This window comes from Triticum urartu, chromosome 7A, assembly GCF_056163025.1.
Source record: "Triticum urartu cultivar PI428250 chromosome 7A, HENAU_Tu73, whole genome shotgun sequence".
Taxonomy (NCBI): domain Eukaryota; kingdom Viridiplantae; phylum Streptophyta; class Magnoliopsida; order Poales; family Poaceae; genus Triticum; species Triticum urartu.
This window is the reverse complement of record NC_141879.1, coordinates 438,788,522-438,811,872: the sequence shown is the minus strand read 5'-3', so window position 1 is coordinate 438,811,872 and position 23,351 is coordinate 438,788,522. Positions and strand designations below refer to the sequence as shown.

Here is a 23,351-nt window from a genome sequence, read left to right as displayed (position 1 = left end):
CATCAAACAGAAAACCGCACTGCTTCGGACTGAAAACAGTACTGCATTAGACGGGCAAACGAACCACATCATTTTTTTGTCAGACCAAAATTTTCTTAGACGAGGAAATGGAGTGCACTTCACATCGAATGTAAGTGAACCACATCAATCGAAAAATGTACCAAGACACGAGTCTAAGTGTACCATATGATTTTTCTGTCTTTTTCTAACTTGTTTCATAGGGTTAAGTGGACCATATTTGTCAATGCTAGTGTGCTACATCATACGGGAAAGCGCACTGCAATGTCATCACAGAGGATTGCACGCGATTCTTTTTGTTATCGTTTAAAATGAAAAGAAATGCATACTACAGTGGAGCGAACCTCTAAAAAACAGAAAAAGTGCATAGTATGGTTGAGAGAAGCTCTCCACACAATAAAACTGAACCTCTCTGTCGACAGAAGTGAACCTCTTGACACGGTTTTTTTGCATGTCCAATGTATATTGTGTTGGAGAACGTAGTAATTTCAAAAAAATCCTACGCACACGCAAGATCATGGTGATGCATAGCAACGAGAGGGGAGAGTGTTGTCTACGTACCCTCGTAGACCGGAAGCGGAAGCGTTAGCACAACGCGGTTGATGTAGTCGTATGTCTTCACGGCCTGACCGATCAAGCACCGAAACTACGGCACCTCCGAGTTCTAGCACACGTTCAGCTTGATGACGATCCCCGGACTCCGATCCAGCAGAATGTCGGGGAAGAGTTCCGTCAGCACGACGGCGTGGTGACGATCTTGATGTTCTACCGTCGCAGGGCTTCGCCTAAGCACCGCTACAATATTATCGAGAATTATGGTGGAAGGGGGCACCCCACACAGCTAAGAGATCAATGATCAATTGTTGTGTCTTTGGGGTGCCCCCCTGCACCCGTATATAAAGGAGCAAGGGAGGAGGAGGCCAGCCCTAGGATGGGGCGCGCCAAGTGTGGAGTCCTACTAGGACTCCCTAGTCCTAGTAGGATTCCACCTCCCATATGGAATAGGAAAAGAGGAAGGGAAAAGGAGAAGGAAGGAAAGGGGCGCCCCCCTTCCCTAGTCCAATTCGGACCAGACCAAGGGGAGGGGTGCGGCCACCCTTGAGGCCCTTTTCCTTCTTTCCCGTATGGCCCAATAAGGCCCAATACGTATTCCCGTAACTCTCCGGTACTCCGAAAAATACCCGAATCACTCGGAACCTTTCCGATGTCCGAATATAGTCGTCCAATGTATCGATCTTTACGTCTCGACCATTTCGAGACTCCTCATCATGTCCCGATCTCAACCGGGACTCCGAACTCCTTCGGTACATCAAAACTCATAAACTCATAATATAACTGTCATCGAAACCTTAAGCGTGCGGACCCTACGGGTTCGAGAACAATGTAGACATGACCGAGACACGTCTCCGGTCAATAACCAATAGCGGAACCTGGATGCTCATATTGGCTCCCACATATTCTACAAAGATCTTTATCGGTCAGACCGCATAACAACATACGTTGTTCCCTTTGTCATCGGTATGTTACTTGCCCGAGATTCAATCGTCGGTATCTCAATACCTAGTTCAATCTCGTTACCGACAAGTCTCTTTACTCATTCCATAATACATCATCCTGCAACTAACTCATTAGTTGCAATGCTTGCAAGGCTTAAGTGATGTGCATTACCGAGAGGGCCCAGAGATACCTCTCCGACAATCGGAGTGACAAATCCTAATCTCGAAATATGCCAACCCAACAAGTACCTTCGGAGACACTTGTAGAGCACCTTTATAATCACTCAGTTACGTTGTGATGTTTGGTGGCACACAAAGTGTTCCTCCGGTAAACGGGAGTTGCATAATCTCATAGTCATAGGAACATGTATAAGTCATGAAGAAAGCAATAGCAACAAACTAAACAATCAAGTGCTATGCTAACAGAATGGGTCAAGTCAATCACATCATTCTCCTAATGATGTGATCCCGTTAATCAAATGACAACTCATGTCTATGGTTAGGAAACATAACCATCTTTGATCAACGAGCTAGTCAAGTAGAGGCATACTAGTGACACTTTGTTTGTCTATGTATTCACACATGTATTATGTTTCCGGTTAATACAATTCTAGCATGAATAATAAACATTTATCATGATATAATGAAATAAATAATAACTTTATTATTGCCTCTAGGGCATATTTCCTTCAGTCTCCCACTTGCACTAGACTCAATAATCTAGTGCACATCGCCATGTGATTTAACATCAATAGTTCACATCACCATGTGATTAACACCCATAGTTCACATCAACATGTGACCAACACCCAAAGGGTTTACTAGAGTCAATAATCTAGTTCACATCGCTATGTGATTAACACCCAAAGAGTACTGAGGTGTGATCATGTTTTGCTTGTGAGAGAAGTTTAGTCAACGGGTCTGCCACATTCAGATCCGTAAGTATTTTGCAAATTTCTATGTCAACAATGCTCTGCATGGAGCTACTCTAGCTAATTGCTCCCACTTTCAATATGTATCCAGATTGAGACTTTGAGTCATCTGGATCAGTGTCAAAACTTGCATCGATGTAACCCTTTACGACGAACCTTTTGTCACCTCCAGAATCGAGAAACATATCCTTATTCCACTAAGGATAATTTTGACCAATGTCCAGTGATCTACTCCTAGATCACTATTGTACTCCCTTGCCAAACATAGGGCAGGGTATACAATAGGTCTGGTACACAGCATGGCATACTTTATAGAACCTATGGCTGAGGCATGGGGAATGACTTTCATTCTCTCTCTATCTTTTGCCGTGGTCGGGTTTTGAGTCTTACTCAGTTTCACACCTTGTAACACAGGCAAGAACTCTTTCTTTGACTGTTCCATTTTGAACTACTTCAAAATCTTGTCAAGGTATGTACTTATTGAAAAAACTTATCAAGCGTCTTGATCTATCTCTATAAATCTTGATGCTCAATATGTAAGCAGTTTCACCAAGGTCTTTCTTTGAAAAACTCCTTTTCAAACATTCATTTATGCTTTGCAGAATAATTCTACATTATCTCCGATCAACAATATGTCATTCACATATACTTATCAGAAATTCTGTAGTGCTCCCACTCACTTTCTTGTAAATACAGGCTTCACCGCAAGTCTGTATAAAACTATATGCTTTGATCAACTTATCAAAGCATATATTCCAACTCCGAGATGCTCACATCAGTCCATAGATGGATCGCTAGAGCTTGCATATTTTGTTCGTACCTTTAGGATTGACAAAACCTTCTGGTTGCATCATATACAACTCTTCTTTAATAAATTCATTAAAGAATGCAGTTTTGTTTATCCATTTGCCAGATTTCATAAAATGCGGCAATTGCTAACATGATTCGGACAGACTTAAGCATAGATACGAGTGAGAAACTCTCATCGTAGTCAACACCTTGAACTTGTCGAAAACCTTTTTTCGACAATTCTAGCTTTGTAGATAGTAACACTACTATCAGCGTCCGTCTTCCTCTTGAAGATCCATTTAATCTCAATGGCTCGCCGATCATTGGTCAAGTCAATCAAAATCCATACTTTGTTCTCATACATGGATCTCATCTCAGATTTCATGGCCTCAAGCCATTTCGCGGAATCTGGGCTCATCATCGCTTCCTCATAGTTTGTAGGATCATCATGGTCAAGTAACATGACCTCCAGAACAGGATTACCGTACCACTCTGGTGCAGATCTCACTCTGGTTTACCTACGAGGTTCGGTAGTAACTTGATCTGAAGTTACATGATCATCATCATTAGCTTCCTCACTAATAGGTGTAGTAGTCACAGGAATAGATTTCTATGATGAACTACTTTCCAATAAGGGAGCAGGTACAGTTTACCTCATCAAGTTCTACTTTCCTCCCACTCACTTCTTTCGAGAGAAACTCCTTCTATAGAAAGGATCCATTCTCAGTAATGAATATCTTGCCTTTGGATCTGTGATAGAATGTGTACCCAACATTTTCTTTTGGGTATCCTATGAAGACACACTTCTCCGATTTGGGTTTGAGCTTATCAGGTTGAAACTTTTTCACATAAGCATTGCAACCTCAAACTTTAAGAAACGACAGCTTAGGTTTCTTGCCAAACCATAGTTCATACGGTGTCGTCTCAACGGATTTAGATGGTGCCCTATTTAACGTGAATGCATTTGTCTCTAATGCATAACCCCAAAAGGATAGTGGTACATCGGTAAGAGACATCATAGATCGCACCATATCTAATAAAGTACGGTTATGACGTTCGGACACACCATTATGTTGTGGTGTTCCAGGTGGCGTGAGTAGTGAACTATTTCACATTGTTTTTAACTGAAGGCCAAAATCATAACTCAAATATTTTACTTCTGCGATCATATCGTAGAAACTTTTATTTTTGTTATGATGATTCTCCACTTCACTCTGAAATTCTTTGAACTTTTCAAATGTTTCATACTTGTATTTCATCAAGTAGATATACTCATATCTGCTCAAATCATCTGTGAAGATCAGAAAATAATGATACCTGCCACGAGCCTCAATATTCATCGGACCACATACATCAGTATGTATGATTTCCAACAAATCTGTTGCTCGCTCCATTGTTCCGGAGAACGGAGTCTTAGTCATCTTGCCCATGAGGCATGGTTCGCAAGCATCAACTGATTCATAATCAAGTGATTCCAAAAGCCCATCAGCATGGATTTTCTTCATGCGCTTTACACCAATATGACCTAAACGGCAGTGCCACAAATAAATTGCACCATCGTTATTAACTTGCATCTTTTGGGTTCAATATTATGAATATGTGTATCACTATGATCGAGATCCAACGAACCATTTTCATTGAGTGTGTAACCATATAAGGTTTTATTCATGTAAAGAGAACAACAATTTATTCTCTTACTTAAATGAATAATCGTATTGCAATAAACATGATCAAATCATATTCATGCTCAACACAAACACCAAATAACACTTATTTAGGTTCTACACTAATCCCAAAAGTATAGGGAGTGTGCGATGATGATCATATCAATCTTGGAACCACTTCCAACACACATCGTCACTTCACCCTTAACTAGTCTATGTTCATTCTGCAACTCCCGTTTCGAGTTACTACTCTTAGCAACTGAACCAGTATCAAATACCGAGGGGTTTCTATGAACACTAGTAAAATACATATCAATAATCTGTATATCAAATATACCTTTGTTCACTTTGCCATCCTTCTTATCCACCAAATACTTGGGGCAGTTCCGCTTCCAGTGACCAGTCCCTTTGCAGTAGAAGCACTTAGTCTCAGGCTTAGGACCAGACTTGGGCTTCTTCACTTGAGCAGCAACTTGCTTGCCATTCTTCTTGAAGTTCCCCTTCTTCCCTTTGCCCTTTTCTTGAAACTAGTGGTCTTGTCTACCATCAACACTTGATATTTTTCTTGATTTCTACCTTCGTCGATTTCAGCATTACGAAGAGCTTGGGAATCGTTTCCGTTATCCCTTGCATATCATAGTTCATCATGAAGTTCTACTAACTTGGTGATGGTGACTAGAGAATTCTGTCAATCACTATTTTATCTAGAAGATTAACTCCCACTTGATTCAAGCGATTGTAGTACCCAGACAATCTGAGCACATGCTCACTGCTTGAGCTATTCTCCTCCATCTTTTAGCTATAGAACTTGTTGGAGACTTCATATCTCTCAACTCGGGTATTTGCTTGAAATATTAACTTCAACTCCTGGAACATCTCATATGGTCCATGACGTTCAAAACGTCTTTGAAGTCCCGATTCTAAGCCGTTTAAGCATGGTGCACTAAAATATCAAGTAGTCATCATATTGAGCTAGCCAAATGTTCATAACATCTGCATTTGCTCCTGCAATAGGTTTGTCACTGAAAGGATCGATATGGTTGACTAGAGGGGGGGTGAATAGGCAACTAACAATTTTTAGCTTTTCTTTAGCAATTTAAACTTTGCATCAAAGTAGGTTGTCTAGATATGCAACTAGATGAGCAACCTATATGATGCAACACGAATAGGAACACAAGCAAGCCAGATATATGAAACAAATAAGCTAAGCTACAAAAGTAAAGGCACGAGATAACCAAGAGTGGAGACGGTGGAGATGAGGATGTGTTGCCGAAGTTCCTTCCCTTTGAGAGGAAGTACGTCTCCGTTGGAGCGGTGTGGAGGCACAATGCTCCCCAAGAAGCCACTAGGGCCACCGTAATCTCCTCATGCCCTCACACAATGCGAGATGCCGTGATTCCACTATTGGTGCCCTTGGAGGCGGCGACCGAACCTTTACAAACGAGGTTGGGGCAATCTCCACAACTCAATTGGAGGCTCCCAACGAGACCACGAAGCTTCACCACAATGGACTATGGCTTCACGGTGACCTCAACCGTCTAGGATGCTCAAACACCCAAGAGTAACAAGATCCGCAAGGGATTAGTAGGGGGAATCAAATATCTCTTGGTGGAAGTGTAGATCGGGGCCTTCTGAACCACTCCCGAGCAAATCAACAAGTTTGGTTGGCTAGGGAGTGAGATCAGGCGAAAATGGAGCTTGGAGCAATAATGGAGCTTTGATGGTGGAAGAGGTGAGTCAACGGGGAAGAAGGAGACCCTTTATATAGTGTGTGGAAAAGATCCAACTGTTACCCACCAACCAGCCCGCGGCCAGCGGTACTACCGTGCCTGGCCAGCGGTACTACCTCAAGGCCGCGCGGTACTACTGCTTGCAACCAAGCAGTACTACCGCACGGCAGTGCGGTACTACCGTACCATCCCACGGTACTGCCGCGACCCCAGCCAGGGAAACAGACGCAAGCTGGGGGCGGTACTTCCGCACGCGCGGTACTACCACACCCCCAATGCGGTACTACCGTAAGGCAAAAGTCCCGTCCAGGGGGAAGGGGAACTTCCATGCCTACTTCCGCAAAAAAACGGAAGTAGCAAAAACTCGACACAGTAGTACTGCCGAGGGGCGGTACTACTGCCTGACCGCATAGCACGATACTACCGCACGGCGAAAGCAGTACTACCGCGGCAGGTGCAGATGTAAAAAATTACATCCGCTCCTACTACCGCAAAGGGGCGGCACTAGCCTAGTGGGCAGTGGTAGTGCGGCTCCAGGGGAGCGGTACTACCGTGAGCACCAGCAGTACTACCGCGCCACCGCGCGGTACTACCGTGGATGCCCACGGTACTACCGTTGATCCAGGAGCAGTACTACCGCAACCACAACAGCAGCCAGTCAAAGTAGGCAGGAAAAATGAAGGAAGCTCCAAGGAAGAAGGAGGGGATAAAAGGAGACGTGTACGTGATGATTCCACCCAAACCTTTCCAACGCGGACCCCCTCTTGATAGTACGGCTTTCCTACGACTCAAATCCACCAAAAAGAAACGTAGAAAAGACGCCGTCTTTGTCAGTCTTCGAGGGGCACCCAATCGTCTTGTGCCTAGGAGAGAAGAGTCTGGAAAACTCATGGCACACGATTAGTCCGCAAATGCATTGTCATCAATCACCAAAACACTTAGGGATAAATATGTCCTTACAATCTCCCCCTTTTTGGTGGACTGATGACAAAACAGGATTTGCACAAGGAAAAATACTATTGAGTAAAAGCAAACCCCTCCTCTCTATAATATAGACGGGCTCCCCCTAAATGTGTGCCACCTAGATGAGCACGAATATTAGGAACCGAGCTCCCCCTATATTATAGAGACAAGACAAATTTATCACTAGACAAGATAGTACAAACATAAGATAACTAAGATAGATAGAGTGCATATGTCTTACACCATATGGAGAAAAGGTCTCGGAAGCACAAACCGAACTAAAGCAAACGAGGCAAACGAGGTCCAAACGACAAAGCAAACAAACACACTAAGCACGACACAACGCAAATCCCTACACTCTCTCCCCCTTTGGCATCGAGACGCCAAAAAGGCAGAGAGGAAACCTACACACACGGGGTGGCTCAGGCAGAGAAGTCGTCCCACTGCTCCTCGTGCTCCTCGTCAGACTCAGCGGCGGGGATAGTCTCCTCCATGTCATCCTCTGAACTGGTCCACTTGTAGCCCTGCTTTGACATCCAGGCAGCCTCAGGTGTGATTACGTCCTCAGACCCGCCAGACACATCCTCTCCAAAGAGCATCATCACCTTCTTGTCACGGCGGCGACTCTCCTTGTCAGTCACGTGAGCCCTATACTGTCCCTTCGCCTGCATGCAGAAGAGAGTCTTCATCTTGTCCTTCAGCTTCTTGGCCCATGATGGCTCAGAGGAAGAAGTGGTGGACCTAGCAGCACGGTCCTCAGCAGCAGTCTCAGCAGCAGCAGCCTCCCCCTCACCAGCAGCCCTCCTAGCAGAAGATGCCTCAGCATGAGTAGTGGTGTTGGCCCAGTTGGGCTTGACACGGAGGCTGATGGACTCATGGCAAATCCAGTCTGGAGCAAGGAACTCATCACCTGGATACGTCTTCTCCCAAGTGGTGGAGAGCAGCAGAAACAGGTACAGTCCATAGATAGGAACCTTGCGAGTGAACACCGCAAACCAAAGCTCACACCACATGATGTGAGAGACATCAAGTGGCTGAGTCTGAGAAGTACGTGCCTCTGCACACAAGAGCAACATGTCCACTAGATATGCATGAACCTTGTCCTTGTCGCCAATGCATGGGAACAGAGTGTTGCGGAAGATGCGATGCATGATATCCATAAAGGAGTTCAACACCTAAGATGACTTCCCATTGGGGAGTACTTTCTCAACAAGGAAGGGCTAAAGCTGGTTCTTGTTGGCAGACTCAGAGTTGGCATGGGGGCGGACACCAACGGGGGTGTGAAGCCCGTCATCAGGAATGTGCAGCAGATCCATGAACTCTTTCCATGTAGCAGACAGCTGACGGCCATTGGTCATCCAAGTCATCCTCCGCTCCTCCCCGGGATGAAAGTACACTGAGGCAAAGAACTGACAGATAAGCTCAGGGTCATAGTCAAGGTGAAAGGAGATCACCGGCTCAATAGCAAACTGCTCCACCAAGTCCAGAGCCTCTCCAAAATAGTCACGAAACTTGTCTTTCCGCAGGTGATGCATGTCTATCCACTTGACATCCATGTAGGTATTCTGCTTGTTCTTGATCACATCCAGATAGATGAGAGCCCGTTGCTTGGTCCAGAACAACTCGGTGCCTCTGAGGATAGCCCGAGGATTCACATAGGGATTGATCTTCCGGCGCTCGACATACTTAGTGGTTCCTTTTGCTTGCTGGCAGTGGACTTGACATTGCGCTTGGGGGCATTGGAGCCCTCTGGGGCTTCATCTTGGGGGTTGCGCAGACGCTTGGAGCCAGTGTCACGACTGGGATTGGAACGGCGAGAGCCACCACCTGAGACACAGAACGCAAAAACACCCACAACAGCCAAGAGAGATTAATGCAAAGACCACAACAAAGCAAGTGAAACAAGTAGAAAGCACACATGATACATGCCTAGAGAGAGATTTGATCCCCTACGGTAGTACTGCCAAGAGCTGCGGAGCTAAGAGAGTAGTACGGCTCTTAGACGCGGTAGTACCATGCAAGATCATGCTAGTACCGGGTGTAGGAGCGGTAGTACGACCTTAGCACCGCGGCCGGCGCGGTAGTACCGCGTCTGCGGACCGGTAGTACCGCACGGTACGGTAGTACCGCGCCTGACGGGCGGTAGTACCGCAAGAGCGGTAGTACCGCACATCGGGCATGGTAGTACCGCACCACGTCAGATCTGAACTGGTTCAAATCTGAGAAAGCCCGCGAAACCACGGCGGTACTACGGTAGGACAAAGCTACCACAAGACACCATATCAAGTATGTTTCCTACGCATCACGACTCTCCGACATCCTACTCTTGCATAGATTTGGCCTAAAATCTCAAGAACAACAAGTTTCTCCCCAAAAGCCTAGAAGCAAGAGAACAGCCAAGAAAAAGAGGGATTTGGGGAAAAACCTTGGTCCATGGCAAGAGGAAGTGGTGGGGAACGATCCCACCGGTCGGAATCCGAGGAGAGTGGCCGGAGACGGAGATCCGGTGAGGGCCGCCGGCGCCATTCTTGAGAGGGAGAGACGTGGAGAGAGAGACAATGAATGGGTATGGGGAGTTGTAACTCCCCTACCCGAGTCATAACCCCCACGTGCCCTTGACAGCGCGGTAGTACCGTGCCCAGACACGGTAGTACCGCACGGTGCGGTACTTCCGAAGTACCGCACCAGAGCGGTAGTACTGTGCTGTGGCGCGGTAGTACCGTGCCTCCCAAAGCGGTAGTACCGCGCCCAGACGCGGTAGTACCATGGGCTCAAGAAGATGCACGTTTCGAGCGCGAAAAACGGGATCTTTGCACAAACCACTCCGAGCCAACACAACACCACAAGACCACGCAACACACAAAACCAGAAAGGCACATGACAAACGAACCAACCACGAGACACCACCTCTCCAAAAGAGAGGGCGGTGGCCGTAGCCACCTATGTTTGAGTCAATTGGTATGGCACCACGAAGAATTATCCTTGGGTCTATGACCAAAACTCGTCTTTGAAGCACAAGTACCATCAAATATGGCTAATGTGAAAGACTTGATTGATTTATGCATAATGGGGGGAGGGAGAGTTCATTGAGAGAACATCACTCCCCCTATGTCCATGCCTACATCTAAATAGGACAACACGTTGAGTATGGTGGGGTGTGCAAGGGTTCAAGCAACATTGCTCGAATCGATGATATTTAGCTCATGCCTTAACTCGCAAAATCTTGCTTCATCCAAGGGCTTCGTGAAGATATCTGCAAGGTTATCATGAGTGTTGACGTAGTTGAGCTCGATCTCTCCTTGCCTAATGTGATCCCGGATGAAGTGATACCGGATCTCAATATGCTTCGTCTTGAAGTGTTGCACCGGGTTGAGAGAGATCTTGATGGCACTTTCATTGTCACACCAAAGAGGCACTTTGTCACAAGTGACACCATAATCCTTTAAAGTTTGCCTCATCCATAAGAGTTGTGCACAACAACTACCGGCCGCAACATACTCCGCTTCGGTAGACGAGAGAGACACACAACTTTGCTTTTTGGAAGACCAACTTACCAAAGAGCAACCAAGGAATTGGCACCCTCCGGAAGTGGACTTCCTATCCACTTTGTCTCCCGCCCAATCGGAATCCGAGTACCCTACAAGCTTGAAGTTTGATCCTCTTGGGTACCATAAGCCAAAGTTTGGGGTATGAGCCAAATACCGAAAGATTCGTTTGACCGCCACATAGTGACTTTCCTTACGTGCGGCTTGAAACCGTGCACAAATTCCCACACTCAACATGATGTCCGGTCTAGATGCACAAAGGTAAAGCAAGGATCCAATCATGGAACAATATACCTTTTGATCCACCACTTTACCATTGGGATCTAAGTCAAGTTGGCACTTGGTGGGCATTGGAGTGGAAGCCGACTTGACGTCACTTAGCTTGAATCTCTTGAGCATGTCTTGAGTGTATTTGGATTGATTGATGAAGGTTCCTTCTCTTCTTTGCTTCACTTCGAACCCTAGAAAGAACTTCAACTCTCCCATGGAGGACATCTCGAACTTTGAGCTCATGAGAGCGGCACATTCCTCATTGAAAGCTTTGTTAGGAGAACCAAAGATAATATCATCAACATATAATTGGCACACAAACAAATCCCCTTTGACCTTCTTAGTAAAAAAGAGTGGGGTCGATTAGCCCAACTTCAAAACCACGGTCTTGTAACAACTCGGTAAGGTGGTCATACCACGCACGTGGGGCTTGTTTAAGGCCATAGAGTGCCTTATCGAGTTGATACACATGATCGGGAAAGTAGGGATCCTCGAACCCGGGGGGTTGCTTGACGTACACCAATTCATTAATGGGACCATTAAGAAAAGCACTCTTCACATCCATTTGTTGTAACTTAAAGTTATGATGAGAAGCATATGCAATCAACATGTGAATGGATTCAAGACGAGCAACGGGAGCAAAGGTTTCACCGTAGTCGATACCCTCGACTTGGGAGTAGCCTTGTGCTACCAAACGAGCCTTGTTGCGAATGATAATCCCATGGGCATCTTACTTGTTCTTGAATATCCACTTGGTTCCAATGACATTGTGGTTCCCCGTTGGCCTTGGCACCAATCTCCACACTTTGTTGCGCTCGAAGTTGTTGAGTTCTTCGTGCATGGCATTGAGCCAATCCGGATCTTCTAGCGCCTCATAGACCTTGTGGGGTTCCACACAAGAGACAAACGCGTGATGCTCACAATAATTTGCTAATTGTCTGTGAGTGCTTACCCCCTTTCTTAAGCTTCCAAGCACATTCGTCATGAGATGATCCTTGGTGGAGAGCTTGGAAGCAACCTTGCCGGCACGACGCTCTAATTCCTCCTCGGTGGTGAGTTGAGGAGCGGTTACTTGATCATCTTGAGCGCCGTCATGAACTTGTTCTTGATCTTGAACTTGCTCGGGGGAGAGAACTTGACCTTGGGAATCACTTGGTGTGTCCACACCGTCTTGAGTATGATCTTGCCCTTGGTCTTGTTCATGAGGTTGAGGGCCTTCACTTTGTTCTTTGGAAGCGTGTGGGCCTTGGGTTGGTGATGGCTCCACTTGAGTGCAGCATTGTCCTTCTCCTTCGGCCACAAGGGGTTCCTTAATGGGTAGGATGAAACCAACACCCATTCTTCTTATGGCTTGAGGAGGAATTTCATCACCTACATCACAAGTGCCACTTTGCTCCACTTGGGAGCCGTTATTCTCATCAAACTCCACGTTACACGTCTCCTCAATAAGTCCCGTGGATTTATTGAGGACACGGTAAGCATGAGAGTTTGTAGCATAACCAACAAATATGCCCTCATAAGCTCTAGCCTCAAATTTAGACAACCGAACACCTTTCTTGAGAATGAAACACTTACACCCGAATACCCGGAAGTACTTGAGGTTGGGCTTGTTACCGGTGAGTATTTCATATGGAGTCTTGTTCAAGCCCTTGCGGAGGTAGAGCCGATTTGATGCATGACACGCGGTGTTGATGGCTTCGCCCAAAAGTTGTATGGAGACTTGAACTCCACCATCATGGTCCTTGCCGCATCCATCAACGTCCGGTTCTTCCTCTCTGCAACACCGTTTTGTTGAGGGGTGTAGGGTGCGGAATATTGATGCTTGATTCCCTCGTCACTAAGAAACTCATCCAAGGTGTAGTTCTTGAACTCGGTGCCGTTGTCACTTCTTATTGTCAAGATCTTTGCATTATGTTGACGTTGTGCTTCATTTGCAAAGTCAATGACGGTTTGTTGGGTCTCGCTCTTCCTCTTGAAGAAATACACCCACGTGTACCTTGAGTAGTCATCCACAATCACCAAGCAATACTTCCTACCTCCAAGACTATCGAAGGATGGAGGCCCAAAGAGATCCATGTGAAGGAGCTCTAAAGGCCTCTTTGAATAAATGATAGTCGTGGGAGGGTGAGCCTTCTCATGTAGCTTTCCTTCGATACAGGCACTGCAAGCACGATCTTTAGCAAAACTAACATTCGTTAGTCCACAGACATGGTCTCCCTTGAGGAGACTTTGCAAAGATCTCATATTGACATGGGCTAAACGGCGATGCCAAAGCCATCCCACATCAACTTTAGCCATTAGGCATGTCGCGGTCTTAGTGGGTCGCTCCGAAAAGTTAATCACATATAGACTGTTCTCGACATGCCCAACAAAGGCTACTTTAAGAGTCTTGCTCCACAAGAGGGCCACGGTATCGATATCAAATAAAGTGGCAAAGCCCATGATAGCAAGTTGACGAACGGAAAGTAAATTGTATGCAAGGGACTCAACAAGCATGACCTTCTCGATCGTGAGATCATGAGAGATGACCACTTTGCCAAGTCCCAATACCTTAGAAGATGAGGCATCACCCCACTCGACATTGGTGGGCATAGATGGAACCTTGTGCATGTCCACCACCAAGTCCTTGCTTCCGGTCATATGATTTGTAGCTCCGCTATCGAGCAACCATGATCCCCCACCGGAAGCAAACACCTACAAGAGATCAATGCTTGGTTTTAGGTACCCATTTTGTAATGGGTCCTTTGATGTTAGTAACAAGGGTTTTTGGAACCCAAATAGACCATTCAATGTATTCATGAAGAGAACCAACAAATTTGGCATAAACATGCCCATCACTAGCACGGCATAACACATAAGAAGGGTTAAAATCGCCGGCTTTGTTGAGAGGGATGGCATTGCCCTTCTTGACATTGTTCTTCTTCTTCTCCTTAGGGGCACTCTCTCCCTCCCTCACAAAGGTTTGCATGAGGGGAGGAGGTCGTTTGGTCTTGTCATTCTTCTTCTTGTTCTTGGAGTCGGGCACGTACCCAACCCCTTCCTTGGCCACACCTCCCTTTTGGTTGATCAAGAGATCGTTGAGGTTCTTCTTGCCTTGTATGCAAGTCGCAAGACCTTTCTCAAGTTGCTCCTTCAACTTCGCATTTTCCTCAACAAGATGTATATGCTCACAACACGTGTTAGTAGCATTTGCATTATCAATTAAAACCATATGAGGAAAAGTTGCTTTCTCCTTAGTTAGCTTCACTTGGAGTTGATCATGAGACTCCTTGAGACTAGCATGAATACCCTTCAAGGCCTTGTGGGCCTTGTCAAGTATATCAAACTCCTCTCTGAGTCTAGCAAGATCAACCCCGAGTTTGGCCTTCTCGGAATTTAGCACACGAGAAACAATGAGGGCATGATCATAATCTTTCTTTAACTTAGCATGATCAACGTTGTGTGACTCCTCAAGAGCCAAACGAAGACCACGCTCTTCCTCAAAAGCATTGGAAAGATCCGAAATCTCATCGGCATAGTCACGACTATGCCCTTCCATCTTAGGGATGGTGTCTTCGTGAGCCTCGATCATGTCATTGGCCTCACCCAGTTGTTTCAAGAGAGCAACAAAGTGCTTCTTGGATTTTCCCTTGAGTTTGCCCATAAAGGCCTCAAACTCGTTAGCCTCCACATTAGCTCCCTCAAGTTCACTAATGCTATCCGTTGGGGAAGGATGATTAATGATGGTAGTTTTGATGTTGGAGGTTACCTTGTTGGTGGCTTTAGCCATGAGGCACTTGGCGGTGATGCTCTCGTTGGGTGAGTCAAAGAGAGACACCCGTGACGTTGTTGCAATGGCAACGGAGGCCATGGCAACCAACTCATCATCTTCATCATCATCATCCTCATTGTACTCTTCTTGCACAACCAAAGCCTTGGGAGGAGTCTTCTTGGTGAAGTTGTTCTTGTTGGGGAACGACTTGGCCTTGTCCTTTCGGATGAGTTTGCCACCATTGTCTTCCCTCTTCTCATACGAGCATTCCGCAACGAAATGACTCACGTTGCCGCAATTGTAGCAAGTCCTTACATGTTGCTTGCCCCTTGTGCCACTCGAGTTGTTTTTGCTAAAATTGGGCCTCGAGTTTTTCTTACTCCAAAATTGCCTTGAAGCAAGTGCCATGTGTTCATGATATGCATACTTCGTATCTTCGGGGTTGCTCTCCTCTTCTTCCTCTTCTTCTTCTTCCACGGTGAGCTTGGCCTTCAATGCAAGGTTAGGCTTCTTTGCCCGTTGAGAACGGAGCACCGCATTGTCGGCGGTCTTGTCCAAAATGTTCATGGCCACAAACTCATCCAACACTTCGCTTGAGGTCAAAGTGTGGAAGTCCGGTCTTTGACGAATGACGGAAGACATGGCCTTGTGGTAGGGCATCATTTCCTTGAGGAATTTGCGCTTGATCCAATTGTCATCCGTGTCCTTGCTCCCGTGATCTCGTAGTGAGACCGCGAGTTTGGTTACTCTCCGATAAAGCTCACGAGGTTCTTCATCTTCCTTCATTGCAAACTCATCGGCCTCATCTTGTACCACTTCATAGTTGGAGCGTTGAATGCTTGCGCTTCCCCGGTAGAGAGACACAACACAATGCCATGCATCTTTGGCCAAGGAGAAGGGACGAAGATGAGGTAGGTCTTCGGGTGGAATTGCATCTTGAATGATGAAGAGAGCATTCTCATTGAATTGATTGTCCGCGGCTTCTCGAGGAGTGAAGTTGCTTGGATCATGTGGATAGAAACCTTCTTCAATGATTCTCCAAACGTTAGTGTTCACATGATTTAAATGACGCTTAAAGCGGTAAAACCAAGAATCAAAATCCTCATTTTTCACAATCTTAGGGGGAGGACCGGCATGATTCAAATGAGTGGAAGAAACCGGTCCACCATAAACAAGTGGTGGTTCTACATGGGCAAAGATGTCGGTGCCATTCTTGCCACTAGAAGAAGGAGTCTTTTCACTACTAGCTTCCCCCTTGTCGGGGATAGCATCCGACACCTTGATGGCGGGATCACCCACTTTCAATGGTGCGGTGGATAGTTTAAGCCCCTCAAGAAATTTAGTAAACATACTTTCAACTTCGGTCGTCATGCAGGTTTTCAATGTCTCCAAGGCCACATTGAACTCCTCACAAGAGACCGAAGTTCCCCCATCGCCCGTAGACGAGATAGGATTCACACCGGAGTGTTCCTCCGCACCGTCTACGGTATCAACCATACTCTTTGGACGGTAAAGTCCTTAATAAAGAGACGAGGCTCTGATACCAATTGAAAGGATCGATATGGTTGACTAGAGGGGGGTGAATAGGCAACTAACAATTTTTAGCTTTTCTTTAGCAATTTAAACTTTGCATCAAAGTAGGTTGTCTAGATATGCAACTAGATGAACAACCTATATGATGCAACACGAATAGGAACACAAGCAAGCAAGATATATGAAACAAATAAGCTACACAAGTAAAGGCACGAGATAACCAAGAGTGGAGACGGTGGAGACGAGGATGTATTGCCGAAGTTCCTTCCCTTTGAGAGGAAGTACGTCTCCGTTGGAGCGGTGTGGAGGCACAATGCTCCTCAAGAAGCCACTAGGGCCACCGTAATCTCCTCATGCCCTCACACAATGCGAGATGCCGTGATTCCACTATTGGTGCCCTTGGAGGCGGCGACCGAACCTTTACAAACGAGGTTGGGGCAATCTCCACAACTCAATTGAAGGCTCCCAACGACACCACGAAGCTTCACCACAATGGACTATGGCTTCGCGGTGACCTCAACCGTTTAGGATGCTCAAACACCCAAGAGTAACAAGATCCGCAAGGGATTAGTAGGGGGAATCAAATATCTCTTGGTGGAAGTGTAGATCGGGGCCTTCTCAACCACTCCCGAGCAAATCAACGAGTTTAGTTGGCTAGGGAGTGAGATCAGGCGAAAATGGAGCTTGGAGCAATAATGGAGCTTTAATGGTGGAAGAGGTGAGTCAACGGGGAAGAAGGAGACCCTTTATATAGTGTGTGAAAAAGATCCAACCGTTACCCACCAACCAGCCCGCGGCCAGCGGTACTACCGTGCCTGGCCAGCGGTACTACCTCAAGGCCGCGCGGTACTATTGCTTGCAACCAAGCGGTACTACTGCACGGCAGTGCGGTACTACCATACCGTCCCACGGTACTGCCGCGACCCCAGCCAGGGAAACAGACGCAAGCTGGGGGCGGTACTTCCGCACGCGCGGTACTACCGCGCCCCCAATGCGGTACTACCGTAAGGCAAAAGTCCCATCCAGGGGGAAGGGGAACTTCCGTGCCTACTTCCGCAAAAAAACGGAAGTAGCAAAAACTCGACATAGTAGTACTGCCGAGGGACGGTACTACTGCCTGACCGCATAGCGCAGTACTACCGCACGGCGAAAGCGGTACTACCGCGGTAGGTGCGGATGTAAAAAATTACATCCGCTCCTACTATCGCAAAGGGGCGGCACTAGCCTGGTGGGCAGCGGTAGTGCGGCTCCAGGGGAGCGGTACTACCGTGAGCACCAGCGGTACTACCGCGTCACCGCGCGGTACTACCATGGATGCCCACGGTACTACCGTTGATCCAGGAGCAGTACTACCGCAACCACAACAGCAGCCAGTCAAAGGAGGTAGGAAAAACGAAGGAAGCTCCAAGGAAGAAGGAGGGGATAAAAGGAGACGTGTACGTGATGATTCCACCTAAACCTTTCCAACGCGGACCCCCTCTTAATAGTACGGCTTTCCTATGACTCAAATCCACCAAAAAGAAACGTAAAAAAGATGCCGTCTTCGTCAGTCTTCGAGGGGCACCCAATCGTCTTGTGCCTAGCAGAGAAGAGTCTGGAAAACTCATGGCACACGATTAGTCCGCAAATGCGTTATCATCAATCACCAAAACACTTAGGGATAAATATGTCCTTACAGTCACCTAGCGGTGCATCAAAGACATAATTCTTCTGTGCAGCAATGAGGATAAACCTCAGATCACGGATCCAATCCGCATCATTGCTACTAACATCTTTCAACTTAGTTTTCTCTAGGAACATATCAAAAATAAAATAGGGGAGCTAAACGCGAGCTATTGATCTACAACATAGATATGCTAATACTACCAGGACTAAGTTCATGATAAATTAAAGTTCAATTAATCATATTACTTAAGAACTCCCACTTAGATAGACATCCCTCTAATCCTCTAAGTGATCACGTGATCCAAATCAACTAAACCATGTCCGATCATCACATGAGATGGAGTAGTTTCAATGGTGAACATCACTATGTTGATCATATCTACTATATGATTCACGCTCGACCTTTCGGTCTCCGTGTTCCGAGGCCATATCTGTTATATGCTAGGCTCGTCAAGTTTAACCTGAGTATTCCGCGTGTGCAACTGTTTTGCACCCGTTGTATTTGAATGTAGAGCCTATCACACCCGATCATCATGTGGTGTCTCAGCACGAAGAACTTTTGCAACGGTGCATACTCAGGGAGAACACTTATACTTTGATAATTTAGTGAGGGATCATCTTATAATGCTACCGTCAACAAAGCAAGATAAGATGCATAAAAATAAACATCACATGCAATAAATATAAGTGATATGATATGGCCATCATCATCTTGTACTTGTGATCTCCATCTCTGAAGTACCGTCATGATCACCATCGTCACCGTCGTGACACCTTGATCTCCATCGTAGCATCGTTGTCGTCTCGCCAATCTTATGCTTCCACGACTATCGCTACCGCTTAGTGATAAAGTAAAGCATTACAGCGCGATTGCATTGCATACAATAAAGCGACAACCATATGGCTCCTGCCAGTTGCCGATAACTCGGTTACAAAACATGATCATCTCATACAATAAAATTTAGCATCATGTCTTGACCATATCACATCACAACATGCCCTGCAAAAACAAGTTAGACGTCCTCTACTTTGTTGTTGCAAGTTTTACGTGGCTGCTACGGGCTTAGCAAGAACCGTTCTTACCTACGCATCAAAACCACAACGATAGTTTGTCAAGTTGATGTTTTAACCTTCGCAAGGACCGGGCGTACCCACACTCGGTTCAACTAAAGTTGGAGAAACTAACACCCGCCAGCCACCTGTGTGCAAAGCACGTCGGTAGAACCAGTCTCGCGTAAGCGTACGCGTAATGTCGGTCCAGGCCGCTTCATCCAACAATACCGCCGAAACAAAGTATGACATGCTGGTAAGCAGTATGACTTATATCGCCCACAACTCACTTGTGTTCTACTCGTGCATAACATCAACGCATAAAACCTAGGCTCTGATGCCACTGTTGGGGAACGTAGTAATTTCAAAAAAATTCCTACGCATACGCAAGATCATGGTGATGCATAGCAACGAGAGGGGAGAGTGTTGTCTACGTACCCTCGTAGACCGGAAGCGGAAGCGTTAGCACAACGCGGTTGATGTAGTCGTACGTCTTCACGGCCCGACCGATCAAGCACCGAAACTACGGCACCTCCGAGTTCTAGCACATGTTCAGCTCGATGACGATCCCCGGACTCCGATCCAGCAGAATGTCGAGGAAGAGTTCCGTCAGCACGAGGCGTGGTGACGATCTTGATGTTCTACCGTCGCAGGGCTTCGCCTAAGCACCGCTACAATATTATCGAGGATTATGATGGAAGGGGGCACCGCACACGGCTAAGAGATCAATGATCAATTGTTGTGTCTTTGGGGTGCCCCCTGCACCCGTATATAAAGGAGCAAGGGAAGAAGAGGCCGGCCCTAGGATGGGGCGCGCCAAGTGTGGAGTCCTACTAGGACTCCCTAGTTCTAGTAGGATTCCACCTTCTATATGGAATAGGAAAAGAGGAACGGAAAAGGAAAAGGAAGGAAGGGGGCGCCCCCCTTCCCTAGTCCAATTCGGACCAGACCAAGGGGAGGGGTGCGGCCACCCTTGAGGCCCTTTTCCTTCTTTCCCGTATGGCCCAATACGTATTCCCGTAATTCTCCGGTATTCCGAAAAATACCCGAATTACTCGGAACCTTTCCGATGTCCGAATATAGTCGTCCAATATATCGATCTTTACGTCTCGATCATTTCAAGACTCCTCGTCATGTCCCCGATCTCATCCGGGACTCCGAACTCCTTCGGTACATTAAAACTCATACTCATAATATAACTGTCATCGAAACATTAAGCGTGCGGACCCTACAGGTTCGAGAACAATGTAGACATGACCGAGACACGTCTCCGGTCAATAACCAATAGCGAAACCTGGATGCTTATATTGGCTCCCACATATTCTACGAAGATCTTTATCAGTCAGACCGCATAACAACATACGTTGTTCTCTTTGTCATCGGTATGTTACTTGCCCGAGATTCGATCGTCGGTATCTCAATACCTAGTTCAATCTCGTTACCGGCAAGTCTCTTTACTCGTTCCATAATACATCATCCTGCAACTAACTCATTAATTGTAATGCTTGCAAGGCTTAAGTGATGTGCATTACCGAGAGGGCCCAGAAATACCTCTCTGACAATCGGAGTGACAAATCGTAATTTCGAAATACGCCAACCCAACAAGTACCTTCGGAGACACCTATAAAGCACTTTTATAATCACCCAGTTACGTTGTGATGTTTGGTGGCACACAAAGTGTTCCTCCGGTAAACGGAAGTTGCATAATCTCATAGTCATAGGAACATGTATAAATCATGAAGCAATAGCAACAAACTAAACGATCAAGTGCTATGCTAATGAAATGGGTCAAATCAATCACATCATTCTCCTAATGATGTGATCCCGTTAATCAAATGACAACTCATGTCTATGGTTAGGAAACATAACCATCTTTAATCAATGAGCTAGTCAAGTAGAGGCATACTATTGACACTTTGTTTGTCTATGTATTCACACATGTATTATGTTTCCGGTTAATACAATTCTAGCATGGATAATAAACATTTATCATGATATAAGAAAATAAATAATAATTTTATTATTGCCTCTAGGACATATTTCCTTCATATTAAGGGAGAACTGAAACTTGGATACAACAGAAGTGCACTTCATTTTCATGCTATTTTTTACATTGTAAAGGAACATAGGCCCCCAGCCGGATACCACGCAAAACACGCACATACACTGTACTACAGTGGGGATGGCATCGACAGCAACCAAAACGAACTGAAGGCCGTCGCCGGTGAACTGCATGTTGGGGAAGGAGAGAGCTGCGACGGGGTGCTCCGGTGAACCACCGGTGATGTGTGTGAGCAACAGCAAAAACAGTGGGTACTGCACCAATGGTCCAACCGACCTGCAGTGAAGAGCAACCTGCACTGCTCGCTGCATGAGCCAGCTGGAGAACCTCCTGTCCACACCAAGTAAACTGCAGCAACAATCCAGAAAATTGTAGCAACAATCCAATTGGCGAACCTCCTGCCGAAGGGCGTGTCAATCATCCTCAAGTTCTTGCGCACTGCACGGACGCCCCAACTCATCTGCAATGATAGCAAGTTGCACTGCTTGCCGTCAGTGGATAACAACAACGAAAAAAATTGGACCTGGGCATGGCTTTTTGTACGTGACGGGAAGAGGACCGCCGGAGTCCAGTGGTGGCTACCCCGCCACCGGACCGCACTGCACACACGCCTGTCAGAGGACAGCGGCGCCCACCAAAACTGAACTGCAGTGCATCCAAGGGGTGGAATCTCGCTATTGTTGACGCGTGTGGTGGCCACGGCCTCGACCACAGTCGGAGACCGCCGGATCTCCTCGCCCCGTCGTAGGGAGAAGGTCACTACTGTTTCATAGGGACGAGCCAAGTGCACTGCTCGCCCCGCGGGCAGAACTGCACGCGCCCTTGCGCTAGCGAATTGGTGCGACGGCTGCCGAGGAAAGCCATGCAAGGTAGGCTGCCGCAGAGAATAATTTGGGGAGGGGTTGAGCTCATGAGGAGGGAGAAGGTCGCACTGGGGGTAGGTAGTGGCCGTGCCGCGCGCCATTCGGGCGGATCCGGCCGCCTTGGAGGCGGATCTGGGCTGGGGAAGGGAGGTACGCACGGGGCGGCGCAAGAACACCTCCGTGTTGCTGCTCGGGTCGAGGACGAGGGGAGGATCCGCTTCTTTCACGGTAGTGCAAGAGCCCGTGTCGGTGGATCCGGTGCTTTTGGTGGAAGGCCGCCGGTTGCAGGGCATGCTAGATCCGCGCGATATGGGGCGCGGAGGCCACCTGCAGCCGGTGAAGTGCCATGGGGAGGTATGCTCGAGAGCTGGGAGGGAGGAAGGTGGGGGCAAGGCGCGAGGTAGGTGGGGCGGCAGGGGGTTTGGACGAGGCTGGGAGGGAGGAAGGTGGGGGCAAGGCGCGAGGTAGGTAGGGCGGCAGGGGGCTTGGACGAGGCTGGGAAGGAGGTGGGGTTGCCGTGGGGATCCTGTAGGCGCGCTGGCCGGCGACGGAGGGAGGTGGGAGGAGGTAGCGTCGTGTGGTTTCGGGGTGGAGGAAGAAGGTAGCGGTGATGGGGACGGGATTGGTGGGTGGGTGGGAGGGAAGGGGAATGGATAAGGTGTGCGACGTGGGGTGGGGTGGTTTTTGTTTTTTGTTTAGGTGGTTCGTTTGTGAGGCTCGGTATGAAACAGTGTTATCAGAGTAAGCTAAAGTGTTATTAGAATAAGGTCTTAAGAGATGTTATCATGATAGACCCATTCTATATATAGAGAGAGAGATATATATGTGTGTGTGTGTGTGTGTGTATATATATATGTTTAGCGGTTAACTTTTACTCAATGTTTTAGGAGAATGCATGCTGAAATCTTCATTATCACTAGTGGGATTGATGTAGTGATTCAGAAAGAAGTCGCTGATAAATCTCCGAACCATCAGCAATTCACTAGCCGGGAGCGGTTCAGGGGTCCTCGGTTTAAGATG

General features: G+C 47.0%; 1 long non-coding RNA gene across 1 annotated transcript; it reads right to left on the bottom strand.

Annotated features, from left to right (window-relative positions):
* Positions 1-21,403: 21,403 nt before the first annotated feature.
* LOC125520625 (uncharacterized) lies at positions 21,404-22,965 on the bottom strand. The gene is made up of 2 exons (XR_015610749.1): positions 22,012-22,965; positions 21,404-21,928 (listed from the first exon to the last, which is right to left on the bottom strand). It is a non-coding gene; the product is annotated as an uncharacterized LOC125520625 (long non-coding RNA).
* Positions 22,966-23,351: the final 386 nt, after the last annotated feature.